Source organism: Schistocerca gregaria, unplaced genomic scaffold, assembly GCF_023897955.1.
Source record: "Schistocerca gregaria isolate iqSchGreg1 unplaced genomic scaffold, iqSchGreg1.2 ptg000073l, whole genome shotgun sequence".
Classification (NCBI taxonomy): Eukaryota; Metazoa; Arthropoda; class Insecta; order Orthoptera; family Acrididae; genus Schistocerca; species Schistocerca gregaria.
Window position 1 is genome coordinate 1195025 of NW_026061709.1, and position 6728 is coordinate 1201752.

The window sequence follows — 6728 nt, forward strand, 5'->3', positions numbered from 1 at the left end:
TACTACTGGTCTTCCAGGGAACGATCAAACAGTAGGCAGTTTGAGAGATTACTCCCATGGAGAAAAGTCCACATTGTGCCTCTTGTATTCAATCCCGATGCAATTTCTGTGATTCATCAACAGTCTGAAACTCCACAGATTACAGAATGCCTCCAGATGTGCTTCGGAAACTACTTCTGGCCTTCCAGGGAACGATCAAAGCGTAGACAGTTGAGACAATACTCCCAAGGAGGTAAGTCCGCATGGTGCCTGTTGTATTCAGTCCCTATAAAATTACTGTATTTCATCAACGCTCTGAAGGTATACAGATCACAGAATGCCTCAAGATGTGTTTCGGAAACTACTACTGGTCTTGCAGGGAACGATCAAAGCGTAGACAGTTTGAGACATTACTCCCATGGAGAAAGGGTCCGCATTGAGCCTCTTGTATTCAACCCAGATGCAATTTCTTTGTTTTATTAACACTCTGAAGGTCCACAGAATTCAGAATGCTTCCAGATGTGCTTGGGAATCTACTACTGGTCTTACAGGAATCGAACAAACCGTAGACAGTTTGAGACATTACTCCCATGCAGAAAAGTCCGGATAGTGCCTGTTGTATTCAATCCCGATGCAATTTCTGTGTTTTATCATCTCTCTGAAGGACACAGATTACAGAATGCCTCCAGATGTGCTTCGGCAACTTCTACTGGTCTTCCAGGGAACCATGAAAGCGTAGACAGTTTGAGACATTACTCCCATGGAGAGAAGTGCGCATGGTGCCTGATGTATTCAATCCTGATGCAATTCCTGTGTTTCAGCAGCACTCCGAAGGTCCATTGATTAACGAATTTTTCCAGATGTGCTTCGGAAACTACTACTTGTCTTCCAGGGAACGATCAAAGCGTAGACAGTTTGAGACATTACTCCCATGGAGAAAAGTCCAAATGGTGCCTGTTTTATTCTATCCCGACGAAATTTCTGTGATTCGTCAACATTCTGAAACTCCACAGATTACAGAATGCCTCCAGATGTGCTTAGGAAACTACTACTGGTATTCCCGGGAACGATCAAAGCGTAGATTATTTGAGACGTTTCTCCCATGGAGAAAAATCCGCATGGTGTCTGTTGTATTCAATCCCGATGCCACTTCTGTCCTTCATCAACGCTCTGAAGCTCCACAGATTACCGAATGCCTCAAGATGTGCTTCGGAAACTACTACTGGTCTTCGAGGGAACAATCAAAGCGTAGACAGTTTCAGACTTACTCCCATGGAGAAAAGTGAGCATGGTGCTTGTTGTATTCAATCCCGATGCCACTTCTGTGTTTCATCAACACTCTGAAGCTCCACAGATTACCGAATGCCTGAAGATTTGCTTCGGAAAGTACTACTGATTTGCCAGGGAACGATCAAAGCGTAGACAGTGTGAGCCATTACTCCCATGGAGGAATGTGCACATGGTGCTTGTTGTATTCAATCCTGGTGCAATTTCTGTGTTTCATCAACACTCTGAAGGTCCACACATTACAGAATGCCTCCAGATGTGACTCGGAAACTACTACTGGTCTTCCAGAGAACGATCAAAGCGTAGACAGTTTGAGACATTACTCCTATGGGTGAAAATTCCGCGTTTTGCCTGTTGTATTCAATCCCGATGCAATTTCTGTGATTCATCGCAACACTCTGAAACTCCACAGAATGCAGAATGCCTCCAGACGTGCTTCGGAGGCTACTACTGGTCTTCCAGGGAACGATCAAGGCGTAGACCGTTTGAGACACTACTCCTCTGGATGAAAGTTCGTATGGTGCCTGTTGTATTTAATCCCGATGCAATTTCTGTGTTTCATCAACACTCTGAAGTTCAGCAGATTACCGAATGCTCAAGATGTGCTTCGGAAGCTACTACTGGTCTTCCAGGGAACGATCAAAGCGTCGACAGTTTGTGACATTACTCCCATGGAGAAAAGTCCTCATGGTGCCTCTTGTATACAATCATGATGCAGTATCTTCGTTTCATTAACACTCTGAAGGACCACAGATTACAGAATTCTTCTAGATGGGCTTGGGAAACTACTACTGGTCTTCCAGGAATCGAACAAACCGTAGAGAGTTTGACACATTACTCCCATGGAGGAAAGTTCGCATGACGCCTGTTCTATTCAATCCCTATGCAATTTCTGTGTTTCATCAACACTCTGAAGGTGACAGATTACAGAATGCCTAAAGATGTGCTTCTGAAACTACTACTGGTCTTCCAGCTAACGATCAAAGCGTAGACAGTTTGAGACATTACTCACATATAGTGAAAAGTGAGCATGGTGCCTGTTGTATTTAATGCTGTTGCAATGTCTGTGTTTCATCAACACTGTGAAGGTGCACAAATCACAGAATGCCTCCAGATGTGCTCCGAAAACTACTACTGGTCTTCCAGGGAACGATCAAAGCGTAGACAGTTTGAAACATTACTACCATGGAGAAAAGTCCGATGGTGCATGCTGTATTCAATCATGATGCAATTTCAGTATTTCATCAACTCTCTGAAGGTTCACTGAATACAGAATGCCTCCAGATGTGCTTCGAAAACTACTACTGGTCTTCCAGGGAACGATCAAAGCGTAGAACGTTTAAGACACTACTCACATGGAGAAAAGTCCGAATGGTGCCTGTTGTATTCAATCAGGATGCAATTTCTGTGTTTCATCAACACTCTGAAGGTCCTCAGATTACAGAATGAATAAAGATGTTACTAGGAAACTACTACTGGTCTTCCAGGGAACGATCAAGGCGTAGACAGTTTGAGACATTACTCCCATGGAGAAAAGTTCGTATGGTGCCTGTTGTATTCAATACCTATGCAATTTCTGTGTTTCATCAACACTCTGAAGGTCCACAGATTACAGAATTCCTCCAGATGTGCTTCGGAAACTACTGCTGGTTTTCCAGGGAACGATCAAAGCGTAGACAGTTTTAGACATTACTCAAATAGAGAAAAGTGAGAATGGTGCCTGTTGTATTCAATGCCGATGCAATGTCTGTGTTTCATCAACACTGTGAAGGTCCACAGGTCACAGAATGCCTCCAGATGTGCTCCGAAAACTACTACTGGTTTTCCAGGGAACGATCAAAGCGTAGACAATTTTACACATTACTCCCATGGGGGAAACTGCGCATGCTGTTTGTTGTATTTAATCGCGGTGCAATTTCTGTGTTTCATCAACACTCTGAAGGTCCTCAGATTACAGAATGCCTCCAGATGTGACTCGGAAACTACTACTGGTCTTCCAGGGAACGATCGAAGCGTAGACAGTTTGAGACATTACTCCCAAGGAGAAAAGTACGCATGGTGCATGTTGTATTTACTCCCGATGCAATCACTGTGTTTCATCAACACTCTGAAAATCCACATATTATGGAATGCCTCCAGATTTGCTTCTGAAACTACTAATGGTCTTCCAGAGAACGATCCAAGCGTAGACAGTTTGAGACATTACTCCCATGGAGAAAAGTCCGAATGGTGCCTGTTTTATTCAATCCCGATGCAAATACTATGTTTCATCAACAGTCTTAAGCTCCCCAGTTTACAGAATGCTTCCACATGTGCTCCGAAAACTACTACTGGTCTTCCTGGGAACGTCAAAGCGTAGACAGTTTGAGACATTACTCCCATGGAGGAAAGTCTGCATGGTGCCTGTTGTATTCAATCCCGATGCAATTTCTGTGTTTCATGAACACTCTGAAGATCCACAGATTGCAGAATGCCTCCAGATGTGTTTCAGTAACTACTACTGGTCTTACAGGGAACTATCAAATCGTAGACAGTTTGAGATATTACTCCCATGGAGAAAAATGAGCATGGTGTCTGTTGTATTCAATGCCGCGTCAATTTCTGTGTTTCATCAGCACTGTGAAGGTCCTCAGATTACAGAATGCCTCCAGATGAGTTTCGGAAACTACTACTGGTTTTCCAGGAATCGATCAAGGGGTAGACAGTTTGAGATAATACTCCCATGGAGAAATGTTCGTATGGTGCCTGTTGTATTCAATCCCGATGCAATTTCTGTGTTTCATCAACACTCTGAAGCTCCACAGATTACCGTATGCTGAAGATGTGCTTCGGAAGGTACTATTGGTCTTCCAGGGAACAACCAAAGCGTAGACAATTTTACACATTACTCCCATGGGGGAAACTGCGCATGCTGTTTGTTGTATTTAATCGCGGTGCAATTTCTGTGTTTCATCAACACTCTGAAGGTCCTCATATTACAGAATGCTTCCAGATGTGACTCGGAAACTACTACTGGTCTTCCAGGGAACGATCAACGCGTAGACAGTTTGAGACATTGCTCCCACGGAGAAAAGTCCTCATGGAGAGTCTTGTATTCAATCCCGATGCAATTTCTGTGTTTTATTAACACTCTGAAGGTCCTCAGATTACAGAATGCATCCAGATGTGTTTCGGAAACAACTACTGGTCTCCCAGGAATCGTTCAAAGCATAGACAGTTTGAGACGTTACTCCCATGGAGGAAAGACAGCATGGTGCGTGTTGTATTCATTCCCGATGCAATTTCAGTGTTTCATCAAAACTCTCAAAGTTCACAGGTTACAGAATGCCTCCAGATATGCTTCGGAAACTACTATTGGTCTTCCAGGGAACGATCAAAGCGTAGACAGTTTGAGATATTACTCCCATGGAGAAAAGTGAGCACTTTGTCTGTTGTATTCAATGCCGCTGCAATGCCTCCAGATGTGTTTCGGAAACTACTACTGGTTTTCCAGGAATCATTCAAGGCGTAGACAGTTTGAGACATTACTCCCATGGAGAAAAGTTCATATGGTGCCTGTTGTTTTCAATCCCGATGCAATTTCTGTGTTTCAACGACACTCATAAGCTCCACAGATTACTGTATGCTCAAGATGTGCTTCGGAAGCTACTACTGGTCTTCCAGGGAACGATGAAAGCGTAGACCGTTTGAGACATTACTCAAATGGAGAGAAATCCGCATGGTACCTGCTGTATTCAATCTCGATGCAATATCTATGTTTCATCAACACTCTGAAGTTTCACAGATCACAGAAGGCCTCCAGATGTGCTTTGGAAACTACTACTGGTCTTACAGGGAATTATCAAAGCGTAGACAGGTTGGGACATTATTCCCACAGAGAAAAGTCCGCATGGTGCCTGTTGTATTCAATTCCGTTGCAATTTCTGTTTTTCATCAACACTCAGAATGCCAACAGGTCACAGAATGCCTCCAGATGTGCTTCGGAAACTACTACTGGTCTTCCAGGAATCGATCAAAGCATAGACAATTTGAGACATTACTCCCATGGAGGAAAATGCGCATGGTGTTTGTTGTATTTAATCGCGGTGCAATTTCTGTGTTTCATCAACACTCTGAACCTCCACAGATTAGAGAATGCCTCCAGATGTGCTTCGGAAGCTACTACTGGTCTTCCAGGGAACGATCAATGGGTAGACAGTGTGAGACATTACACCCATGGAGGAAAGTTTACAATGTGCTTGTTGTATTCAATCCCGGTGCACTTTCAGTGTTTCATCGACACTCTGAAACTCTACAGATTACAGAATGCCTCCAGATGTGCTTTCGGTAACTACTACTGGTGTTGCCGGGAACGATCAAAGCAGAAAATGGTCAACAGCAACATTCAGACGGTTTCTCACTGCTCAATTGCTACACTAAAACGGTATGTTTCATTTTTAGAACTGGAAAAACAGGACCGTGAGAAGATTCGACCCTCCAATCTTCGGATCCGAAGTCCGACCCCTTATCCATTAGGACACACGGTCAAGGACAAACAAGTGTAACTTAAATATGATTCATCTCAATACGCTCACACCACTGAGGAGTTGTGTTTTCGTTCTACACAGCCGCTGCCCCTTGCTCTTTCCCACGCACTTGATACATTCAACCTGTTACGAGACCGACCAAATATATACTGGGAAACAAGACCACACACTTTGTGCATTCGGAATCGAGGGCAGGGCGTCCCTCGCCGCATTTGCTACGATGGCCATTTGCTACTTCTGCAAAAGCCAGATACTGTTTGCTATAAGGCCACGACGCGCAACTGATATCCAAAATTCGTGTGCCTTCTGTGAGGATCGAACTCACGACCCCTGGTATACTAGACCAGTGCTCTGCCACTGAGCTAAAGAGGCGCAATCTAGCGATACTTTTGCGTACTTCGTCCTTACCGTCGTCTGGATCATCAGACTTCAGCTGACAACACTTCATATTACCGTCTAATATTTGCAGCTATGGCGACCCATTACTGCTTGGCTACACATCTGACACATAACCGATGTGCTCTCCAAACAACACCACTTGCATTTCAGAACATGTCTTCCACACATGTCTACAAAATCACCTTCACCTTCAAATACAGTTTCCTTGCGACTGACGGAGACGTAGGCAATGTTTAAAGTTGCTATTTCCATTACATCACGTTAATCAGAAAAAAGGTAATTTACATCTGCAGAGGAACAAAATTCCGTTCCACCCAGCGTGGGGATAGAACCTACGACCTGAGATTAAGAGCCTCAGGCTCTACCGACTGAGCTAGCCGCGCTGCCTCGGTGAATACGTGCCGGTTAGCATGTCACACAGTACTCGTTTGGGTTGATTGGTCCCATACAGAACCTCTCCATGTTGCCTAACGTTTTCCTAACGTCACACTCGTCACGTAGTTCACTTTTATTTCATAATCATTTCTGAGAGGTAAA

General features: G+C 44.0%; 1 non-coding gene across 1 annotated transcript; it reads right to left on the reverse strand.

Moving 5' to 3' along the window:
• Positions 1-6092: 6092 nt before the first annotated feature.
• Trnat-agu (transfer RNA threonine (anticodon AGU)) lies at positions 6093-6164 on the reverse strand. Its single transcript has one exon. It is a non-coding gene; the product is annotated as a tRNA-Thr (tRNA).
• Between the last annotated feature and the right edge of the window lie 564 nt (positions 6165-6728).